Source organism: Anopheles funestus, chromosome 3RL (assembly GCF_943734845.2).
Source record: "Anopheles funestus chromosome 3RL, idAnoFuneDA-416_04, whole genome shotgun sequence".
Lineage (NCBI taxonomy): Eukaryota > Metazoa > Arthropoda > Insecta > Diptera > Culicidae > Anopheles > Anopheles funestus.
The window spans coordinates 81648989-81672891 of NC_064599.1; the positions used below are offsets into that span (position 1 = coordinate 81648989).

The window sequence follows — 23903 nt, forward strand, 5'->3', positions numbered from 1 at the left end:
TTTATCGAACGATCGATCATGAGTCTTGTTTTACCACCATTCACCCTCGTTCTCTTCTTTCCCTCTCAACAAACCCCCTCCCCCCACCTTATTTATGAAAGGTGTCAGATAAAAAATGTATCCCGTGGGAAAAGGCCTTGTTGGTTGCATTGTGGGGAGTTTCTCTTCGAGGAATGAAATCTCGGCGTGTATGTATAAAATTTTAAATTGTTCCAAAAAAACCAAAACAAATGACGAAAATTTATTTATTGTACCGATTCCCACGCTTGAAATAACGGTAAAAGGTTCCATTAAAAAAACGGGATTAAATTTTAATTCTCAAATGGAGACGCCTGGTACATTTTAAAAATTTTCAAAATTTAATATGAAAAATGTGTTTTATTTGGTTTGTTATAAACAGCACGTACCAAATACAAAAGGAAGTTGAGATTTTGTGGTGTGAATATTAATTTTTGGAAACATTTGCAGTTTAGTATATAATTTTCAAAAAATGGCAAAGCAACTTGAAACAACCAAATCATTTGTTTAACAAAATGTATAAGGAAATGTATACATTTTAAACACACTAGTGCTCACGTACAAGTGTCCGATTGCAAACAATTCCACCAACATGTGCATATACAAATAAAAAGTAAACCTATCAGTGCGCGCTGAACACAAGGTATTCAGGAACCACGTACCGGAAATCGCATAAAAACCATCACCACTATTTTAGTTGCATAGTGTGCAGAACGAAACTCACACAACAACAACAACAACAAAACTCTATAAACAAACTTCACTTTCCCGCCATGAACCGAACGCTGCACATGGTAAGAAAGTGCATCGTTTGTTTTGGAAAATGAGAGTGCACCGGTGTGCTAAGATAAACATACGATGGCAAACATAGAGTGATAGTGTGGTACCCCTTTTCTCGCTGGTGTCTCATTTCTCACCTTTGACGAAGTGTATTTAGTTGCACAACACACCATCAGCCAATCATGTCGTCCCCATACTCTCCTTCTTCAATATCCGAAACAACGTCCCGGACGGGAACGACGACGACGACGAGAGACGATGTGAAAGACGTCGCATCAGCTGTTGAAAAGTCTCGCCACGGAAAAGCACGTGCTGTATGTGTGTGTTTGTGTGTCTGATGTTCGATTGTGGACGAAGAAGTTGGTACGGGAATTAGTGTACTGCATCCACCATGCGTTATGGTGAAGTTATGAACAATGCGGGAAGAAACGGCATTACAGGACTGGGAGAACTTGCGTCATAAATCCTACCCCGTCAAGAGAACGAGCAGCCATCCAGCAGAGCAAAAAGGAGAACTTCAAAAGGGCAGGACGAGTTAGGGAAAACAGCAACAGCCCCCGCGCACACGAGCGAAACAAAGCAACCGACCAAAGGGAGTTGATAGGGAAGTTCCGACTCATCAAGTACGCAAACGGTGCACAAACAAAACAAATACACACAGGGAGAGCTTCGGCTGCTGCTTCTATAGTTTCATCAAACGTTAGAAAACACGTTGTCCAAGATCAGTGTTTTCATTGCCTGTCGGGCTGTGCTGTGCGCGTAAAGAAGAGAAAACCAACGGGTTTTTGCGTTAGCCGAACGAAAGAGAAAGTATTACAAAGAAAATGAAACAACCCACCCCCCGCGGGGGGCAGCTGTGGTGGGGGGAGGTTAGACATGGAGGAGCGAAACAATAATTCCCTTTGAAGAAAACCCCTCGATGAGCAACATTTGCTCGTGAGAGTAAAAACTGTGGAAGGAAAATGAGTGGCATTCCATGTGAAATGGAATGTTGTTGTAAGAAAATTATTGAGACAACAAGATAAACAAAACCCAGGGAGAATGTTGACGAGTGTACAAACACACACATACACACACATACACACACACATGCAGATGAAGAAGTGCTCAGAGAGTGTTTTGGAGAGAAAAACAACGTTTCCCTGGAAAATGAAGGTTCGCAATGGAGTGAAAAGAAAAACACACACAACGCGTGCGACTAAGACGAAACCGGGAAGATTAATGTGTGCTAGTAGTTTGTTGTTTTGATATCGGTCACACACGTGCTCATCGGTGTTTCAAGTTGCATATCATACGATTACTGACATAATGTACAATATTCCTTCAAAGAATTCGTTCTTTTGGATTGTTTTAGTATTTTTAGAACTTTTTCTTTAGGCAAACTGAAATTATGAAAATAATATTTGTCCGTAAAATGTGACTCTCTAAACTGCTACTTAGTGTCTATATCACTTAAGTAACAAGTAAATAGAAAGGTGAACCATACAGACAAAATCCTTTGATTTACTTTAAACATTTTATCAACGAAGGAACGAATACCAGTGCTTTTTAATCTTGTCGTGTTACATATTCTTGAATTGATCAACCATGATTAAAATTTGTTATACAAAAGTAAATAAGCAAACTGAAATTATAAAAAAGGTGTGTACATTATACTTCATCAATAGTCTCTGGTGCGTTCGTGGAAAATCACTTACCGTTCACGTTATTATCGGTAGCATTTATTTATCGTCATCTGCAACGAGAAGAAACAAATGAGATAATAAAAATGAATAAAATACATTTACCAGCGATACGTTACATAGGTAAGCAGTAATGGTTCAAATTACTTTGATCAAATCTACTGCCAGCGTTAACACATAGCCGGAACTCATTTTCCTCCCCATGCTGGTATGTGTATTGGAACTCACGTACGGATGAACCAACAGTAACTCCAGCGATCACTTAGTAGTTTCGTAATTTCTTTTTTTTTTTCTTTTTAAAAGCATTCAAAAGCAGATCGGTTTGAGGTGGAAATGGGGGGTGTAGGGTTGCATTTTTTATTCTTTGCCATGCGCAACGCACCATCGCTGCTCGGCCGTTGAAGGTCTGGGACACGAAGGAACGTATTGAGGATGACATCCATCAGTAGGGCGGAAAAAAATGTACCAAATGAACAGAAGTGAGAGAAAAATGTTCCTTTTTCCTTCATGTTTTTTAACTGTGATCTACCATCCCCCACCCCGCACCCCTCTTCCTAACAAGCAATCTGGAAAAACGCGCGCGCATTCTTTTTTATTCTACAAACGCACTTACTATGGTGGTTGCTGGCGATTTTTCCCCATCCAGACACCAACACACACACATGTATATAAAAAGGGGGTGTGGGGGGGTTTTGGGGGGGAGGGGGGGTAGACTTGAGGGGGTGAGAGAAAAAATGGGAAATAAAAATGCAATGTTGTTTTTGGCGTGTTCGCGCGCCGTTGCTGTGATACGACGTGGAAAACAGCCAGCCCCATGCCAAAAGGGAACCACAGAACGGTGCACTCCGGTGCTCTCTTTCGGGTTTTATTTTATTCTCTCAGGATACTTTTTTACTGTACATTACCGGCTCTCAGAGTTTCTTTTTTAATGGTTGTATGGAGAGTACGAAGAAAAAAACCAGCTATCGTATCGATTGGACGGTGGAAAACTGGGCTGCTCCACGGAAGCGGAGTACCGAAGCATTGACCTTCTTTTCTTCGTGGTCATACAAGCGAAGGATATTTCCTTTTTTCCTCGATGGGAGAAAGAGAAATAAAAAACACTTCAAAGTTAATATAAATTTACTATTTTTTTACATAAAACGCTTTCACATGTCAGCGTGAAATGCACCCGCTGTGAACAATGTAACATCTTTCAAAATTTTCCACGAACCTGCCAAATTCAATGTCACCGGAATGTGTCTTCGGCATGTGTGCAGGCAAAAAACAAGAGAGTGCAAATGTGAGCGTGAAAAAAATCTCCCCCAAAAAACACATCTACATGTACAGACAAAAAAAAAAGGTGATGAAATCAAATCGACGCAACCATACGAAGGTGTACAGCACTGATGGAGGGTTTTTCACCACCGCGTACCGGTTACCTTTATTACCGAATGGAAAATCTTCACAGCTTCAAAGCTAGGTTTAAAAAGCACTCCTTTTAGACCCGCTTTTCCGCGAACAATTTTTTGTCTTTCTCTCTTAACTGTTAGTTATTAAAAAGGTTTAACAAAAAACCCATATACACACACAGAGTTTAAAACAGAAAAATGACTGTTTTGTGTGCGTGTGGTAGTGTACAAAAAAATCCAACGCAGTACCAACTCACACCATTCCAGTCGGAGGGAAAAAAACCTGGGCACAGCGACAGAGAGAGAAAGAGAGAGAGAAGGCTAGATGGAGAACACCGCGTAAGGAAAATCCCCAATCGGTGTAGGGAAGGAGGCAGTTGGAATGATGTACAAAAAAATAAGTATCCCCGTCAATAGAAAACTGCATCCACAATATAATATTTCACATTTGCTAGATTTCGCATTTTATTCGTTTGCGAGGAATTTTCGCACACGAAAAAAAACACCCAACCAAATTCGCTTCCCGGTCGCACATCAATCGATGGTTGGTTTGGAAATTCCGGGGGCTTGTGATAAAGTTTTCCACACGAAAGAAGACGGAATGCGTTAGCGTATGTATATATATGTGTGTATGTGTGTTTGTGAAAAGAAGAAAATAAAAATGGTTGCAATTTTTTCGCATTAATTTCAACGTACATCGAAATATCATGGCGTACACCGCACAACTGCGGATCCCACTGCTTTCCGTGCCGATGTTCTGATAAAGCAAGGAAGAATAAAAAAAAAGGCTACACATCCGACGAGTGCACGTGTGAGTGTGCTGGACTGACAGTTTTCATTTAATCGTCTGTCCAGACTAATAGACGGAAAAGCAGCTCTTATTTGACCGTCCGAAAATGCTGTCTATGGGCAGTCATCTTCATGGCACAGGGTAAAAGGTATGAAGTTTGCTACTCGGTACTCGGTTTTTTATTTTACTCCCGTTGCTATACATATATAAAACTTTTCATATGTTTCAACCATTGGATTTGATCTCTTATTTTCTCTTTCCTACCCTGCGGATGTGTGTGTGTTTTTTTTTCTCTCCATCGCTCCCTCTCGTTCGCTCACTCTTGCTCATTTTTTTTTATATTTTCGGTTAAATCCATCCGTCGTCGCTCACAACCACAAACCAGACATGGAAGGGCCGGTCGCACACACCACCACGACCACGCTAGGTGCATTTTATTGCTCCAACTTCCTCCCTTTAACTCCCGCTTCTACTGCCAACCTCGTCCCCTCCTTCCCCTCCTTCCTCTGCACCACTTCCACATCCTGCAGGGAAAGAGGACCAAATGCTTCCAAACCTACGCACGGGAAAACACGAAAGGCCCTTTTTTCGTGAGGGGTTTTTCACCCACCAACCCACCCACCCACTTCGGTAACACGCACGCGGTAAAAGTCCGTGTGTTTTTTTTTTTGGTGTGTTCGTTCCCCAACCCAACGTTTGCCACATCTTTTTTTTTGCTTCTCTCTTTATTTTATTAGCCCCGGCGAATTGTTGGGTGTGGTAGGGTTGTTTTTTTCGGCTAGGCTTAGTTTTTTTCCTACCTTTGCAAAAATATAAAAGCGAGCCGATTGGAGAGAGAAAAAAAATGAATTTCTGTTCGCATTTGCTAAAATTATTTCCCATTTCTAAATACATTTTTCTGTTTGAAAATTGCCTAACAAAAGAAAGGTCCTATTGTAAGAATTCGACTGGGGGAAAATCTATCTCAAGGACAAACGTGTAACACCATTCAAATTTGTCCTTACCATTCCTGTGTAATGGTGTATGAATACAAGGGAGAAAAAGAAAAATTCAGTACGAGAAAATGACCACTTTAAAGAAGGAAGGTATCTAACATTATCATTGCATTTAAGTGACTGTTCAGTTACGTTCAATAACGGTACATTCTTCCCCCTTAACCCATCGATGGTGGTCATCGTATAAAAAATTTTTTCACCCAGAATTGAGAGTTCATAAAATTGCCGAACTGAATTCGTGTCGTAAAATACTCTAACTTGTGAGGTGAATATCGTTGCGAAGTTTGTTTGCCTGGCCAGATCTTTTGAAGCATAATTCGGTTTCGTGCTCTCAGCTCCCCAGTTTTTCATCGGTTAGTGGAAGGTATTTTTCATCTGGTTGAAAATCATTTGACTACGATGGTCGAATAGAATAGTGTCCTTGAGATGTCGAGGTTAGGACGTAACGTACCTGCTGCAAACATGTTCTTGTTCATATACTATAAAGATTTTTCAGAGATTGTTCATATGTTGGAAAAAGTTGGAAGAAAATAAAAGTTAAAAAAAGTAAATCAAAATTTAAACAAAACATCACCAAAGAATACTGCAACAGGCAAACGAAAAAAAAAATTAAAAGAATTGTAATATCAAATAAAAAAAATAGTTTTTCTTTTTTATATAATTAAAAAGCACAATACTATATGAAGCAAATGTTTGACAGCTAACTAAATTTTTCTTCAAATAATTATACTATTTAAAATTTCTGTTAAAACAAGAAATAAATAATTAAAAACTAGAGATGCGATTTTCGTCAACTACGCACATACACACACGCATGCACACACACGAAAGTAGTTCCGTGTATGTGTGTTATATTTCGCTTCTGGTGGGGTTTTCAATGCATGCTATTATTCAGTATGATTAACCCCCACCAAAGTCATTTCACGTGCGTAGGAATGAGACGCATCAAACAACAAGTTCGCCCACCTCTCGAATGCACACGTCGTGTACATATTTACGCGCTTTTCCGAGCTTATTTCCCGGCGCCGGAGCCACACTGCTCCACGTACCGTCGGGTTGAATGCGATGCGACATTATTATGTGAAATCCTTTTTCTGTGTACGCACTTTTTTCTAGCTCTCTCTCTCTCTCTTTTTTTGCTATCTCTCTCTCACACATAATGCTGCTGATGTCCAGCTAGTTAATCCCTTCAATTGAATGGAAAGAAGGGTGTTCTTGCACAGGGAAAACCAGGGGAGTAAATCGAGGAAGTATCCTGTGATCGTTTCACCATTGTCCCTTCCTGACATCGCCACACCATGATAACTGATTTAAGCGCTGATGAGGATGATTTTCCCGACTAAAACTCATTTTTCCGCTTGTTCCGAAAATGTCCTGTCCGAAGTGCATATGGGACGCACACACAATTTCCACCAGCTCTACTCATACTGAACCGTATCGGTCTCATTAGTATGCTTAATTGGATAGGGGAAAGTATCGGTGCAGGAGGAAAATAGGAAAATTCAGTAAACGTTGGAGTACGAGACGGGAGCAACAACGCGCAGGGCACTTTATTTAAAATTTCGTTTTAAAATTATAATGATGTCCATCATCAAACGGACCCACCACAACACCTCCTTGCCCTGAAACGTTCCTTCCTTATATCCTTTCCACATAAGCCTACAAATGTGCACCAAAAAAAATAGAGAGAGAGAGAAATAAAGAGAAGGAAAAATGGATTTTACCAACCAGAAACAGGGAAGCATAAGAGAATCGAATCCCAAACCGCGGAGGAAAACAAACCGTAATGCTGGGACAAACATAAAGGGGATGAATACGCGAAATGCGTTGCGTGTATGTATGTGCCCACCCCGTCTACAGCCACCCCACCCCCGCCTATTGTACTTTCGCAACACGCGAAACCGGCCATTCCGTGATGCGCAGCGAAAATCGAATCGAAAAATGAAAAAAGGGCTCTCCCCCGCCCCATCCTGATGATGCTGCGTTGCGATTTTTTTCCCTCCCCGGAACATTTCGTACGTCCATCGTACAAGCAATGGCTACATACGCCCCACAACACTGGACAGATTCGACCACTAACTAGCGCGCTACAGCCCGTACTGGTGTTTGTGTGCAAGGGAAGCAGGGTGTTAAATTTTTAAACCCCAACTCAACCCCCACACGCGGCTGATTAAAAAAAACAGGTGTGAGTGAAAAATATCGATTCGAGTTCAGGTTCGGTCTGGGCCTGGGCATTTTGGTTCGATTTTATAACCCAAAAAAAAATCGCGCTTCTGAGTTCTGAAGCAGCAGCTCGTTTGATCCGTGACTGGATGATGCGTTTGCATGATTGCATTTACTCTTGTTTTGCAAAATGATAAAGGCCAACCAAAACAAGAAAAAATAAAGATTATAACATAAAACAGCGTTCATTTGATGTTTGAAGAGTTAAGGGTTCTTTACGTACTATGAAATTAGCTGGAAAATGGAATCGTAAAATCGAACTAGAAATTATGCAAATAAAAGATAAACGCCTCAAAGTATGCAATTTGTAAAATAAAATAGATGTATTTAAAGGAAACCATACAGCTATAAACAAATAAGCTAAACATAAAAGTTAAACAAATTATTACAGAAATATAAAATAATTTAATTAATATTAATCTCAAATAAAACATGCAAAATAGAAATAAAAATATAATGGAAAACACCCTTGTGTAACCCTTGTGTTCACCCTTTTACACTTTAAGTTGGTGCGTTCGATTGGTGATTTTTTATTTTTTTATTTACTATTACACAGCTACGTAGTTCATTCGACAGCTTTATTTATGAACGCGTCCTCAAAGGAGGCTCTTGCAGTGGAGAAAAATCACCCCACCTCCCCCGCACACCACGCTTTTCCTTTCGCGCTAGACAAAATGCACTCTCAGTTTCTTTGTTCGACCGAGCATCGTGTCACGAGAAAAAGGAAAAATTATTTGCCTTCATCGTGAAAGACAACAAAGATAAATAGGACCGTGAATGATCTACACCGACAGAGGCTGTGTGAATCCGTCACTTGCGGATGTTGCGGACGATGCAACACCCATTTGTGCATGCCACCGAGATTTTCTTCGCCAGTTTTACGACTCACTGCGAGTGTTCTTTCTTCGCGACAAAACGGAACGTTGTTCTTTATTCGAATTCTTGACTTATTTTGTCTTTTTTATTCAATCGAGAACAAAGAAAATAGCGCAACATATTGAAACCATGTTCCTTATTGCTTTTTTTTAATGAAAAACATTTAATATAGTACACTAATTATTTGAAATATGTTACTGAATCCAGAAATCGATCAGAAAATGTTTAATATACAATGTGCAATTGGCTTTTTATGTTGTCCTTAGTCAATGAAAAAAAGGGATGAAAAAAAACATAAATAACTGAGTTGAGTTCATTATAAAATCCCTTAACAAAAAAACAAAACCCCCTCCAGTACATACAAGGCTTTTTATTGGGTTTATTTAACTGTTTTGTATCCATGCGTACGGTTTGCTGGTGTTGGCTTTTTTGTTCCTTATTTTTGTGCTGCTATTTCGTTCGCATGTGTGGGACGGTGTATTTTTCTCCAGCTTTGGACACTCATTTACATACGAAATGAGTGCATGTGTAGGGTTGCATCATTGAACCGGAACAAGGACCAAAATTTTCCTTTTTCCCGCACAATTTACACACTCTTCGCTGATGGAAAAATAAATAATTCCCAACCTAAAGTGAATGTGGAAACAGCGAGTTTCGAGTGAAACAAAAATGAAGAAAAACTGTTTTTTTTATTTTCCGCTTATCGCCCGATTCAACACACAAACGCATAATTTTTCTTGCTTGATATACATGGGTATAAGTGTGTGAGTTTTTTTTTTCAATTAAACATTAAAAATGTACAATGCACATCATTATCACACGCAACACACTCATTGCAAGCGCGGTTTTGGGTTGATATGTTTTGCGGAAATACACTGCAAACTGCATGTGCATTATCTGCAAATGTCCAGCAATGCAATTCCGATGGAAAATGATGCACCAACCCCCCATCCTTTGCGTATTATGTTTTTAATCCTTTCCCGTGTACGAGTCGTCCGGTGTGCATCGAAACTTCGGCTGCGGCAGAATATAGTGCATCGGTGCAAAATGCAATAATAAGGATAGCAGCAGTTGCGTAGGCTGTTGCAATCCGCATAAGGGATGTGATGGACACTGATTAAAACCACGGTTTTTCTCTCGCCTGTGTGTGTGTGTGTACGTCTGCTTTATTTCGCTTATCTAGTGTTTCCGCTTTGTATGGTGATGTTTGACTTTGGCCGTGCGTGATGGATTTTACTGGTGGGTGGTTGCACTACAGACGCAACTCATTGTGTGCAATTCCCGATAACACAATCTCCATCCCTTTTATCCTTGTATTTCCCTTCAACCCTTTTTTAAATGCATTATTGGTGATGTCGGATGCAGTGACATCAAAATACACACCAAAAATGAACTCAAACCTACCAGAAGGAAAAAATAAATAAATAAACCGATAAAAATCCACTCGGAACGTAGTAAAAATTCGTACCAAATATTTTGTACAATCTCCCTCTTCTGCTGACAGCAAGCATTCGTGGAATTTTTGTTTTATTTTGCTCCTTTCCACGTTTGATCGACTCGCGGGTTGTTACCACGGGATAGGAACATAAAGTGCATCCGACAGAAAAATCAATATTCCGCCAATGCTCTCATGTTGCGAAAATTTCACTATCGGAGATGATCGCTGATGTATGGACCATGGATGTAGGAATGCAGAAACGAAAGAGACGAAAAAATGTTTCCCAGAGAACAACTTGTTTATCCAACAGTTAGTTTAATAAATTCTCTTGTCCATTTTAAAAAATTATAATCTGCTTTTTTATTTACAATTTATCTGATATTAATTATGATCAGATTGAATATTATATTAATATTAATTTATCTGAGAAATTCTTGGAAGAAAACTACGGAACATAACAAACATTATTCCAAACTACTGTTCCATTAATCTTCTCTAGAATATTGGAAAACAAATTAGCGTAAAATGTATATACCACAAACGAATTAAAAACCAAAATATTCGACCAAAACGCATTATGCACCGAGATGCACATGACGCATACGCACCACCGTGAAATGATTGAGTTATTCTACCGAAAATTTAATTAATTATGAATTTACAAATGATGTTCACCCTGATGCAACACCGGGACAGTACGCTTATTTATATGCTTGCATTTTCCGATTCTTTTGGAGTTTTCCAATAAAAAAAAATCCCCCCCAAAAATAACCACTCTACGCAGCAGTGTGTTTGCATGAGAAGCCCAAAAATAATTCCAACCTACCAACCAACGCAACGCGGGCTGGACAGGCCGTGAGTTGAAAATTGGAAATTTCCGTATCGGCAAATTTGATCACCCCAAACTCCACCGAAAACGCCCCCCCCCCCACCCCCCACAACATCGAAAGTGCATTGATAATACGCGGGGTTGCAGCTTTTGCAAACAGGACACAATTGTGCGCCGAGTGTCGCCGTGTGTCGAAGCTTGAAGCATAATGGAATGTTTGTTGTAGGACCAAACAAAAAACATGAGTCACATTAAAGAAGAAAATAAAAAGAAGTACCACTCACGCACGGGACGGGGAACATAATTCTACCGCGCTGGACAATTCAATCACCGAAAAGCCGATGAAATTTCAAACGATACACTCGACACAACCAAATGTGCGCCATCTTGTATGTGTGTGAGAGCGGGCAATCACTGGGATAGTGGGAGAGAATGCAGTTTTTAAAAGGCATCCAACGCTTGCAACGCTTTTTCGAGTGGTTGTGAAGATTTTAAATTTTTCCTGTACAGAAGACCTGAAGCAAAATAAACGCAACAAAAAGCAAACAAAAAATTAAAATAGCGTTGATTGACGGGAATTTTAGTGCTGAAGTGAGGCAGATGCATACCGCTTTCGTTAAGGAGCGCAATGCCATTGTGAACGATGCACCGGTGAGTGCACTGATGCATTCGCCAGTCATTTGGGATTTGTGATTGAGAAGCTGCCAATAGCAGAAAATAAGTCCTTTTTATTGTGAAGTATTATGGTTATTTTTGTGTTTCTCACAGATATCGCCGAGTTGCAAAATTATTATTTCATTATCATCAAATACAAACTTATTTAAATATTTTGTAAATAAAACTTAAGCAATAGTTTCACTTGCAAATATTATAATTCAAACTGTCGAGTTATGAACAATAAATGCACTCACACCATACATCCTTCGCGCCTAATAAAAATGGCATTTTATTCAATTACCAAACCAAACATGCAGTTTTAAAAGCATTTCCATGCAATTCCGCTACCCATAAGGCTAATGAAGTTGCCACAATAATTGCAAAAATTGCAGAAAAATACCCACACAACCGTAACGCACACACCAAATATGGCCATACTGAGACGGATGCAATAAAAATGTTCACCAAAAATAACGAACATCAATAAAAATATGCACTGAATGGTGTGTATGATACGCGACTGTGTCAAACAATATAAAAGAGAATGAAGAGTTTTTTTTTGTGAAAGATCGACAGACAAGAAGAAGTCATGGAGAGAGGAGGAAACCTTTGGGTTTTCGCAAAAATAAAACACGAACAACTGAAACTTGCATGCGCGAATGGTCACGGATGGAATAACGCATTAACGACGCATTTTGTGCGCACGCTGGATGATTTTTGATGAAGTTTTTATCATAATGGGAAATTAATGTATGAATTCCATACACTATGTATTTTTTTATTTGTTGCTTTCAATGTTGCAAGGTTCTTTTACACTTTCGGCTGAACAATCTTTGTGTCGTCCAATTTCGCAATGTGTACCAGGAAAAGGTTAATTGAGTGATGGAAAGTTGCATTTTAGTAGAAATTATTTCTTTTTCGCGGAATAGTTCAATTAAACATTGACTATTCACATGGCATGCCTCGTCTGATCGGATCTTGTCGAAAGCTCAAAGGTATGTCAAGAGTTGGATAGATCGGTGTCGTCCTCTTGACGTGATCAGACCACCAGGATCCACTCAACTTAAGGTGAGTTTTAGTCCTGAGCCCAAGCCAGCAAGGAGGCTTCAACAACATCAGAATGTCTTCAATTTTTTCGTCAATTACAGAAGATCTTTGGCATCAGTTACTTCTGAAGTTCTTTGCAAGATTGGTCGTCTAAACGTACAGGATTGTTATTGTTTTTTCAATGTTATTGTTTTTTCAATTATCTATCTTAAACTGGGCAACGTCCCAAGTCCCAATCAGCGGTTGGGTCTATGGTGGTATTGATCTGAGCAACTTCTGAATATTCCATATCAGACCAAAGTATCTTCAATGTTTCGACTTTAGAAATTCAAATACTCGTTCTGCAAGATTTTGCTCTTTGACAAGAATACTTTCATAGTACATAGATATTCCTAAGACAACAGATTAATGGTGACATTTAACCCAAAACGAATAACAATCTAATCAATTGATCCCACACATACCCCAGCACAATTATGGACAAATTATAAAACACAGAAACACTCACGAATCTTATCCATTATTTTTTCCAGCCAGCTTGGCGCAATGGCACACCGACGAAAATTGCACACCTTGCGGAACGGACTCACAATTGCAAAACTTCACCGATTACTGTTGCACGAAGCCTTTACGGTCTTATCTTATCATGTACTGCCGAAAAAAAAGGTCAGATATGAACGATATTTCTAGCTACGTGTTGACGAAGGTTGAAATGTCATTCGATGACAGAGTATGAGTGTGTGTGTGTTGTGCGATGTAATATGCAACAATTTTGGGTGACCCAAAAAAAAAAAGAATTGATTGCAAATAATTCTTACACACTTTGGTGAACCTGCAACATAGATTAGATGCAGCACGATTTACTAGTGTCGATGCTATTTATAACATTCATTATCGTTCCTCGTTGATGGTGACGGTAAACATCAATTTATTCTTTCCGCAATCTATCACTACTGTGGTGAATTGCTACGAAACAAACTGCCTTTTGGGTTTTAAACCCATCGAACTAGAGAGCGGAACTGCTCGAAAACTATAACGCCAGGATGATACCGATTGACCATACCATGACTCAACCGTACTGTGGCAGTTTGTGGCCTACGCAAAAGCCCAATCGTTGCACTTCCGTCACTGCACGCAGCATGTGGTCCCGTAGAAGCCCGCAAAAAGCGAAAAACGGAACGTGTGCACTCTCGGTTGTAGGCTTGCAGCAATGGAATTATAAATTACAACCCGTTATCACCATCGCACCATCGCGATACAGACCCAACGTTACCGTTAAGTATTTCCTGCACGCGGGGGATTTCTGCGTCCCGCGGGATGTCAACCTTTCACTGGTTGTCCGTTTCACCCGGTGGGACGGAGAGCTTTAGTGGTCTTTGGAGAGCCAAGATCGTAAAGTTCGCTCATCGAAATGGGATCAGCTTCATACTGGGCCAATCGAACCTGTTGTTGTCGACTCTCTTCGTGTTGGATTCATCTATCTTTTCCAGACTCTTTCAGGCTCTTTTTGCTGTACGAAGCGTTGAAACTACTAGTATATGCTAACTGTCATATTGAAGTAACAGAAGTAACTCGTGGAGCCATCTAGAGGGAAAATGTCAAATTAAATAATAAATACTAATCTAACCGGTACTCGCTATTTTCAACTTAATTGTTCTAATTAGGATGTGAAACGTGAATGGTTTTATGGTATTATCTTATTTATCCTACTTGATCAAAACTCTAAACATGAAGCCATTATCCCTATAGAATCAAATGCGCAGAAACCCCTCTTAGCGAACGCCACGTTACCATCACCGCACCGATGCACCTAACAACCATAATTGCACACTGCAAAACTGCAAATTGCTGCCGAAAAAAGAAACACACATACACAAAATAACAACCCCGAATCACTCAACCGTCAACCCCGTGGCGCAACGTTCAAGTTCATGACCTTCACAAAATGGCAATCATCTGGACATGGCGAGCGTTCGATCGTACTCGTGGCATAGCGCACGACATAACCCATCACCAACTCCTCCCGTCTATATATGTGTATGTAAGTGTGTGTAGGGGGTGAGAACTAATGTGCAAATTTCGCAAAGGAAAAAAGAAGAAGAATGCTCTCAAAACCGTAGAACAGGTTTGTTCTGCAGACAGTAGAAGCAGGAGACCTACATTTGTTTCATCGTTCCGTGATCAGTTTCGAATTAGATCGCCGTAGAGATGATCGAGTACCTCTTTTGTGAATTCTTGTACCAAACCAGAGGCCACAATTCCACTGTGCCAAGTGGTCAGTAATGAGAGGTCTTCTCTTGCCAAAAAAGCAAACGAATCTGAAGAGCAAAATAAACTTCACGAGAACTGCGGGCGCGAGAAGTGCGTCTTTCGTGACGACGCAAACCGAAATGTTTACCATCCAACCGATCCGACCCAACCACCCACCCCCTCTTTCAGCCATGGTGGTTCAGCCACACAAAACATTGCCAACATGTCTCTTGGTCGCAGCAGTCTCTTTCCAGGAATTGTTGTTTTTTTTTTGTGCCAGTGCAAACAAAACAGACACGGAGCCAAAAATGCAAAACGAAACGACAAGAACACAAAAACATGCAAAGGCAAGAGCGGCAGCTAACGGAGAAGATGTATGAAGGGGTGTTTTTTTTAATATTTTCGCAAAATTTGGTTGCATAGCTTAACGCGACTGATAAGTTTGTGGGGTTAATTATTATTATTAAAAGTAAAGAATAAAAAAGAAAATACTATTGGAGATAAATATTAAAAACAATTATATTTTCTTTGTTAAGTTTGATAAATTGGGAGGACTTTAAAAGAAGGATATAAATCTCAATTCTAAAAGAAAAAAAAACAAATAATAAATTTATTATAAAAACATGAAAATAGCTACTAAAACATTAGAAAACAAGAATGAAGATAACATTGCAATAAGATGAATGAAATAAACAAAAAACAAACAGTTGTATAAAATAATAAAAATAAGAAATAAATAAAGTAAGCTACTAACGGATGAAATAAAATAAACAGAAAGAGATGTAATGAAACAAAACAAAAAAAGATGGAAGCAATCTACAATCTCAGAACATGTTGGAAAGTTTGGAACGAAAAACCAGAAAATGTAACATTACAACGCTAAATCTCGGTAAGGCACGAAACAACAGCACCATAAACACTCGCCAGAATCGATCTTTGCAGTAAAAACGTAACAAAAAAATAAACGTAATGTACCGACAAGACAGGTTAAGTTAGCGTTGCGTGCGTGTGTTGTGCGATTTTTGGCAACCCTTGCTTCCGTTCCTTTCCTACCCCTTTCTCTCGCGCCACCCCCGTATCCCCCCCGTACCTTTGCTCATTCTGCATGTATTGTGTGGGCTCCCGTCGATACAGACTTCAATTCGCGGCCAAGGAAGAACGCGCGCGCATTCCGTGTTTCACGTTCACAAACCGATTCAGTTTTTTGCCCTCTCCCACCATTTTGCTGTTTTCGTTTTTTTTTTTTTGCAAACAACTCTTCTCTCTTTGCCTCGATTCGTGTATGTGTGTGTGTTTTTTTTATTCTCGTTGTTATATTACTTTTTTTGTGTGTTGCCCCTTTTCGTTGTCTGCACTCACATGCTAACTATTCACCCGCTAGCTTGGCTGGTACGTTCTCTTGGGCCGCGTGTTCGCAGATTTGTTTCGATTAGGTTGTTATTTTTTTGTAGTTGCTTCTTCCACACAACTTTGCCCGTTTGTTCTTCTGCTTTTCGCAGGCAATTATCGTCTCTTTTTGGTATCGCGCGACGCGCGCTAGAATCATGTCCGAAAGACAACGCCGGGCCACGGCGGCGACGATCGAAACCGAGCCGCAATTGCCGACCGCCACTGCCACGACCTGCCGACCGGTTGCTGGTGATTTTCGGTACACGTTGACTTTATTCAACCCCACAGGCTCCACCTTTCCCTCCAGGCCGGTCGAATTTCGTGTGCATATAGCGTTTTTTTTTTACTTGTTCGTATTAATTTCTTCTCCTTTATTATTCAATCCATCGCTACCGGTTTTGATATGATCTGCAGTTCTTGGTTAGTTTGGGGAGGGAAAAAAACATTTAACAAGAATCGCAGTTGTACGCGATTTTTTGTACCTTTTTTTCTCTTTTATTGTTCAAAGGTCATTTACGTCCGAATCTTAGCTGCACACAACACAGTGCAATTATGATTTCCGATGAAACTAAACAAAACTCATCATCAGGATATGGAATTTGTCATTTAAAGTCAAATTAAAATAATTTATTAGTAGTTTCGTCTAATTAAAAAAAAGTTTCCTTTCTAATCATTGTGTAGCATTCCTTTTTTGTCACGATAAAGCTTTGGCGATCATAAAAAAAAACCAAGCGAACATTCAAACGCACACACATTTGAAAGAGTCGAATTTCTGGTTTTGCAACTCGTGGCCGAATTTGGGCAACCCTGATTAAGAAAAACCCGTTTTCAAAGCTTCAACCCTCCCCCCGAATCGAAAAGTGCACACACGTGCATATAAGGGGTGACGGGGTTGATGGTGGAGGCGCATTCGCCTGTGGCAGAAGTTCAATCTCCTGCCAAACACACACCCAAAAAACCGTATACACTTGTTGGAGAAAAGATTCTTATAGTAATTTTTTGTTCATATAGAAGAGTTAGTTGTTGTTATTTATTTGGAAAAGTAAAAAATAATGTATGAAGAAGGAAAATATTGTAAAGAAGAAGAGAAATTGTTTTTTTATGTATTATGTAACGTTCTCTAATATTGACAGTATTTAATAATTTTTTTTGTAAAAAAAATTCTTTTAAACGCAGTATTATTTGTCAAATCGAACTCACCACAATGTAACAGGTTACAAAAGATCAAGCACAGGAAGACACCGACCGAAGCACGCTTTTTTGGTTTTGTCTCGATTCCTTCCACTAAAATCAACCTTCTTGATCCCGGACGCCTCAAATCATAGTCATTAGCCAAACACTTAATCACACACAAATACACTTAGACGTACAGACACACACAGGAAAACTATCTCACCGGCGTAAATCGTTCACTTGCGCTAGGAGGAAACGATGAAATCCTCGACCGCGGTAAGCAGCTTGCCACGCTGGGCCACTATATGGGCACACACAAGGGCGCGAAACAACACAGAACAAACTGGACCGAACGTGTGTGCAAATTTTTCATCGATGACAACGTGTAATAGAAGTTCCAACGCTCGACTTTTCACTCTCCATTCTAATTACACGCGCAAACGTTGGCTAATGCCGGGAAAACGAACAAAAATTAATGGATTCTATTTTCTGTTCGTTTTTGCTCCGTATTGCTCTTTCTTTGTCATGTCCAAATGCAACGATTCACCGGAAATGTTAATGCAATTTTAAATGGTTTCACAATTTGCACGACCGAAAAAGTTGTTTTGCTCATCCGTCCTTGAGTGTGTGTTTAGGTGTGTACGAGAGTAAAGGACCGGAAGCTGAGGAACGGAGCTGAACGAACCTAATCGCACTAGAACTTTTGTTAATATTTTTTACACCATTTTTGCTGTTCGTTTCATTTTTCACCTTACCCGGTAAAAGCGTGGAACGTAAACTGGTTAAGCTATGAGGTGCAACAGCTCATTTCTGTACGCAACTTGGGCGTTTTTGGAGGGCGGAACTATGTCTTAAAGATCGCGCAATGGAGCAGCCAATGTTTCAGCCAACGGAAAATGAAAGCAAACTTAATAATGTTCTGCCAAAGGACATTTGGTTGCGAAGTCGCCACGAAGTTTGAAAAAAAAACTCACTTGAAAGCCAGCAAAAAACGTTCAAACAAAAAGATAATCACCCTTTCCGGCTTCGGAACACACACTTGCTGTACGGTCACTTAAGTTGAAGCATAAAACATTTTTTTTCACTCACATTTCACTAACACCGAATGTTGCACGAGAATTTTTCTTTTTGTTATGTTTTTGATGATCGAAGAAAACACAAAACCGAAGAAAAACAAAATCGGACAAATCATAAACGCGTCACGAAACGGTTGTTCTGGTTGTTCGGTAATGGCTACATTTTCATCGTGTTTTTTTTCTTTTCCATTCCTTCCTGGTAAGGTGCAGAAGGGTGCCGTTCTTCCACGTGCCACGTTATTGGATAATCTTCAGAAATTTTTGCACTTGTTTTGCAGTGTTCTCAGTACGAAAAGAAAGGAACCTGTAGGGAGAAAAGTCACACATAAAAGCGTTAGAAATGTTGACATTTAGTGAACAAAATAGTTACGGCTAAAAGAAAAATTTATCTGTAATTTTCCAATTTTCCAACACCTTTGCATCAACCCAAAACCGGACGAAAATTATTGTCCAATTCAAAAAGAAAAAACTTCACCTCCTCACGAGATGAATCGTTCCCAAAAACACACGACACATAACGATGGAACTCGTAACGCCATCTCAGCTACTACCACTACTAGCAAATACTATTTGCGCCACGAATGTTCCACCATGGCAGCTTGTCGACGCTGCTGCTGCTGTTTAGACGATCTTCTCTTGCCGTCACGAAAATTCGGAAGACAAAGCGGGAAAAATGTCACTTTTTTTGCTGTTCGTCGATTCCTCTTTGTATCCCACACCCACATGCGCCATGCCACGTACTCCTTTACTACTACCCCTCCACTACGCGTGCAACTCATTCGTGCACGGAAAGGTGGTCCTATTTTTTTTTTGGGATATGACAAACGGTGAAGACGTGAAAGAAGATAACGGAAAAGGGGGGCCATACTATTTTTCTCCTTCATCATCCCATCGGGAAGAGGACAGGGGAAAAAAAATCCACCCAAAAAAAGACCCCGAATAAACCGGCACTTACACATGCGAATGGTCGCGCGCGAGAAACCGCGTACATGGCTGACGGTGTGTAAACGCGCCATTGCCATCAAACGGAAAAGCGGAACATCGTCCCGTCGTTTCCCGTGGTGTTGGTATCGGGTTGGGGTTGATATTTTTTAGGGAGGTTCGTGGTTCACTGTATGTGTGAATCTCTTCTTTTTCACTGATGACCACCAAGTAAGAAGCGGAGTGAAGGAATAGACGAGAGAGAAGAAAAAAATACCCCAAAAAGAACTTTGTCGATCACCGACGTAATGTCAATGACGGCGACAGTGATGTGTGCATGACATCAGATTTTGGAAACGGATGTTTCGAAGGTTTCCCCCGCCCCCCCCACCCTCCCACTCTCTACTGGTGTCCAACATGTTGGGTAAATGTAACTTTTGGAACAGCATCTACTTAAGACTGAGTGACTACTACGAATATTCACTAACACACACGCACACGAATGGTCGCAATGGAGGACACAATTGGAGTGGAGTGTCCCAGCACGTTCGCCGAAATCCGTCATCCGTCTACATGACAGCTAACGCGCCACTCTGCCTTCCTATTTGATCCTTTCTTTGCACGTACCGTTACACACAGGGTTAAACGATGCACGGCGAATCTTGCATCCCTCTATCCAGCTCTGCCGTTCGGAGGTAAAACGTAAAGCGTTTGAAACAACAATATAATGGTGACTTGTGACAACACAAACAGAGAGCACGGAAATCAAAAAAAATTCCCAACTGCACCACTGCTAGAGTGCGCGCGAATTTTGAAACCAGCAACACACGCGGTTGACACGGGACAAACCAACTTGGCCTGACTTTTCAACAAAATAATAATAATTCCACCGGGATCACAAGTGCGGCTGCTGCTGCTGCTGGTGCCGCCGAACGGATAAAGAGCATATTACAGACTGAGTGCGTTTTCTCTGTTTTCTATTTTAGCTGGCCCGGAGTCACCGAAAGCGGCCACGACTCGCAAGCTGTCGGCTCTCGTGAGATGAAATTTTGCTCCAGAACACCAGGCGGTCAGACGGGACGCGAGTGAGACAAACAGGCGGTGACCGTTCGATCGTTTGCGTGAGAAAGAGAAACAAAATCGCTTTTCTTCAGTTCTTTTTTTGGGGGGAGGTTGAGTCCCGGCGTTTCGTCCCAAAACGGGCTCTCTTCTGGTAGGAGTGTGTGTGAGAGAGAGAAAGAGAGAGAGAGAGAGTCCTGCCCTGGCTGAGAGACAATGGGGAGCCTGACGTACTCTTTGCAAAGCTAAGGGTGGTTTGATGCATCATCGGTCGTAGTGAGATGGGGAGCGCAAACGCGTCGCAGCAAGAAAAGGAAAAAACGAAACACTCAAATTTATATATGGATCACGCCAGGGGGTGGCTGTGATGGAGATTGGGGGGGAGGGGTGCGAAATTGTCAAAATGCAACCTTCAACTTCCCAACTTTGGCAATGCACAAGCGAGAAGGAACGTGTGTGTGCAAGCGAAAGGGAAAACACTCCAATACGTATGCAAAAACGCACAGAAGAAACCGGGTTTTTTGCAACCGGCTTCATGCTTCAGTGTGGTAGTACGTGGGGAAATTTTAACCAAACACCGGAGAGCGAAAGCGCGCGCGAGAGAGAGAGCTCCACTGCGAGATGGCTGTAAAATTTCTTCGCTGCACTATGGGCGCGTTTTGTTCGGTTGCATGCAAATGTGCAGTGCGCCATTGCCACACAATACAATGGATGCACGGTGCAAGGGTGCAGGTAGCAGCCTGCAAAACAAACTGGCCCCAGCAAACTCTAATGAAAGTGAAACAATGGGACAGTGAAAGTGGGAAAAACACAGTGTACGGGAAAATGTGAAGGCGCACCACATGAACCACCAGGTGTCTCCATCGACGGAAGGAAAATTGCGATAAATGGTTGCACTGTTGGGTATTCGTTTTTCAAACAGTATGAAACATTACATTCAACTAATTTTAAAGCAAATAAAATTCATTTCACACAAAAGAAAGTTATGAAATAGAATTATAAAAAAATACGTTAATAGAGTACTTAACAGAGCATCAAAAGAATTATACTTAATGTTTCTTCTAGAAGTTGTAGAATATTGTTGATACAAAAATTAATGAAAAAACTAACTATTAAAAACAGCTCACAAAAGCCAGAATAAGTTAATCTTAGAACCATAAATAAATAAAATTTGTAACAAATAAGATATTTACAAAGATCACCAAATAAAAAAAATACGATTCTCTACCAAAATCTAAGCTAAGAAGCATTAATACGATGTGATTGCTCCACGTTCACATATGTGTAGAAATAATTGTCACAAATGCATCGAAGCACCGCTACAAACACCTCTAGAGAAACATTTGTGGAGCAAAATACAACAGCAAAGAAGAAAAAAAACACGGAACTTTGATCCACGTTTTGGGATCGCATCGCTTTTTTGCGTCTTATTTTTTGAGTCACTTTAAGCGGGGAACGTTTGTTTATGAGGGGTCAGTTATTGCAAAAAAAAAGTAACGCGCACTTACTACACACAACCAGTAACTGTAGCGTTTCCTAGATGCCAAGTTAAAAAAAAGTGAATAGAACGAAACAAAACACTTGATTGTGTTTTAGAAGGTCGTAGCTAATCGAATATTGCAAACGAAATACACACTTAGCTAAGAAGGGTTTTGCTACCGCCATCATCATTGCACGACTTCTCCCGAAACTAAAGCGTTACCAATCGCCACCAACACCAACACCCCTAGAGCGCACGAAAACACTTCCGTCAAAATGCGAAACGAATCTGCTGTTGCTGGTGTGACCGAAAGCGGGGAGCACACTGTTTGCATCCAATTCGCGGTATTCCACCCCCTTTCGTCGTCGTGTGTGACGTATCTGCCCGTGCGGTGGTGCGTTAGATGTTGGTATTGGTCACCCCGATCAACGATGGGGAACGCACGGAACCCGAACAGTTACACACACACACCGAGTTCGCACCGTACCTGTGTTGTCTTCCAGATCCCAGAAATCCGACAGATCGGATGAAAAGTAACGCGCGCACTCTACTTCACTTCCGTTGGGTGTTTCTTTGAAAAGCGAAAAAATAAAACCCAGCAACCTTTGCTGGAATGACAGGCTGCTTGGTATTTTCCTCACTCCCCACACGATGTGAAGAGTTTTGACGTGAAGACGAGATTCAACTGCTCCGTCACAGGTTACCGATGTGACAAACTGAACCCCACACGGTTCTTCTATGTATGGATCCGTTCCCTGGCAGCGAGAGCGTGAGGGTGTCGTTTTTTTTTTTGCTTATTTCGGGTCACTCGGTGGTATTTTTTTTTCGCAACTCGCGTTGGCGGTGTTTGTAATTTTGCAAAACGTTTTGCTACCCTTGCGACGAACCCCTTACGAACCCCCTACGGAAGACATGACAGACGCGCACCGGCAAACACACTCGCCGGTTTAGCTGTGCCGGTCGGTGTGGTGGTGATGTTGTGTGTGTTTTTTTTTCCTTTTTGCTCTTTTTCATTGCTTACATATTTTATTTCATGTGTGCAAAATCGAGAATATTGTGCGCGAGCGCGAAACGCGCTTTTCGCGAATTTTGCTATCACTACCACAGTGACACGGCGCGCTAGGGTGGGAGAGATTGTAACACACTGCGTGAAGCTGAGCTGGTTTTATTGTGCCTTTTTTTTTATTTCACACAATTTTTTTGTGCTGTGCTTCTTTTTTTTCGCACAAATAGATAAGTAAATGGTTGTATACCTGGCAACCCTTACTGAATTTTAGTAGCTTCCTGCTTAAGCTTTTAAATAAAAACATATTTTTCGATAACAAAATAAAATAGCCAAAAAACCGGCAAAACTCCCAAACGGATGCGATCATGATCGATCAAAACAAATTTCAATGCAAACGAAACCACTTTTATTCTCGCTCTCTCCCGCTCTCGCGCTACCCCCCCCCCCCTTTTAACTTACCCTGTGACGTCAGCTTGGCTCCCCTAAGTGAGTCACCCCCTCGGCTAGAGAGCAACCGCGTGTCAACCGCGTTAGAGAGAGATCTCTCTCACGCGCTATGCAAGTGTGAGAGCATCATTCTCACCGTACCGTGTGCGTCCGTGCCATTCCGGCATGCATATGCGCACTCGGTTTGTTATTTTAGACATCTTGTGAAAATGCCGCCACTCCGGAGTTTTTAGCTTTTTTTTTTGGTGTGCGTCTCTTGAGTTTTTCTATTTTTATTATACGATGAATTTTGTAGCGTTGTGTTTCGTATTCATTGGTACGCTTTCCAAAAATTTATCTTTTTTTTTGCTGTTAAGTATGAACATATTAAGATGCA

General features: G+C 40.8%; 1 protein-coding gene across 12 annotated transcripts in view; it reads right to left on the reverse strand.

Moving 5' to 3' along the window:
- The window catches only part of LOC125768049 (zinc finger protein 497), a 44389-nt gene extending 20738 nt beyond the window's left edge, over positions 1 to 23651 (reverse strand). For 4 of the 12 annotated variants that reach the window (XM_049435190.1, XM_049435189.1, XM_049435188.1 and 1 more), the window contains exons 1-3: positions 22103 to 22218; positions 17566 to 18918; positions 2496 to 2533 (exon numbers count right to left, since the gene is read on the reverse strand). The gene's annotated coding sequence lies outside the window, so the exon portion shown is untranslated. The other 8 variants (XM_049435183.1, XM_049435187.1, XM_049435180.1 and 5 more) reach the window with 8 other exon arrangements.
- Positions 23652 to 23903: the final 252 nt, after the last annotated feature.